Below are 1257 nucleotides of genomic sequence, written 5' to 3' on the forward strand. Positions count from 1 at the left end.
GAAATCATTACACCAGCTGGCCCGTGTGAACTTGGAAGCCACAGGATCTGAGTGAGCGAAACAGTCATGGGGAATTCCTCAGGTTACAAAATATTATAGTGTGATCAAAAATTGGTGGCGCAACATAGATATTGTCAAATATCTCCTAAACTATTGAACATAGATTTTCCAACTTTTGCAAAGTGACTTATATCAATTTGTCTTAACTGATTAATATTTTTTCAAACACTTGTACACAGTATCCTACCAAATTCCTCAATAAATGCTAATAAAAAAAGCCAGTCAATGATTTCTACAGATTCTAAAAGATTTACAGCACAGGTAATATCGCTTTTAAAGGCAAGTCCGTCATTTTATCTAATCGCGATCTTATCTTTATTGAACTCATGTTTTGAGAAAATAGAGTGCAAAATTAATTTGTTCACTATAAAATTAATTTCTGTAAAAGTTTGCCTCTAGAACGTGTCGTTGGTGAGCTGTGACGTAGGTCATGTGTGTATAACAATAATAATAATAGTAGATAGCATTAGTATAGCGCAAATCCCCGAACAACAGCAAGCTCTAAGCGCTTATACAGAATGTGTGTGAGGAGCGGGAAAAGCTGTGAACAATCTCATTTTCGCATGACGGAGATTTATAGTATTTTATATACATTTATGAAGAAAAGTTTTAAAATCTAGACTCATAACTGCTGTTGAAAAATATGATTTGTTAAGACAAATTGATACTCACTGCTTTGTTAAGTATGGGTGACAGTGATTCATCCATTGAAGAGATATTTGAGGATCAGTTGCGCCACGAATTACAGACCGCACTATAGAATGAATATAATTTAATACATCTTTAGTAATTCTGGTGGCACTGACCGTTACGTCACTCTTTAGAAGAAACCACGCAGTCTTCAGTCCTCACAATTCAAACGAAGGTAACTTTTAATAAAACGTATTGTTAAGAGCATGACAGAGCCGGGTTTTCATGACTTTAAGGTTGAGAATAAATATTTATACTGGTGTAGGTTTCGATTGCTATGTCTCATTATTAAATACTTCAAAGTTTAGACCGTTGCCTTTAAATTCCACTTTTACACACAAAAAAGGAAGCAGCGTCTGCTCTTCAGTTTTGTATTAAATCTGTTCGGATAAATGCTTTGAAGTGAAGTGTTGTCTATGTCAATTTCCTTTTCATTATGTATCGTCTGTGATTATGGCTCCTAGATAGTTGAGTTGATGTAACTGTTCAATTCTCTCTCTCTCTCTC

General features: G+C 34.8%; 1 long non-coding RNA gene across 2 annotated transcripts in view; it reads left to right on the forward strand.

The window, feature by feature from the left end:
* Positions 1-1257, forward strand: part of LOC101856672 — a 10265-nt gene that overhangs the window by 4417 nt on the left and 4591 nt on the right. The window contains exon 1 of one of the 2 annotated variants that reach the window (XR_001184998.1): positions 1-82. The exons of the other annotated variant lie outside the window; for it this stretch is intronic. This is a non-coding gene — a long non-coding RNA (uncharacterized LOC101856672). The remainder of the gene's footprint in view (positions 83-1257) is intronic. 2 annotated transcript variants of the gene reach the window in all.

Source organism: Aplysia californica, unplaced genomic scaffold, assembly GCF_000002075.1.
Source record: "Aplysia californica isolate F4 #8 unplaced genomic scaffold, AplCal3.0 scaffold00329, whole genome shotgun sequence".
Classification (NCBI taxonomy): Eukaryota; Metazoa; Mollusca; class Gastropoda; order Aplysiida; family Aplysiidae; genus Aplysia; species Aplysia californica.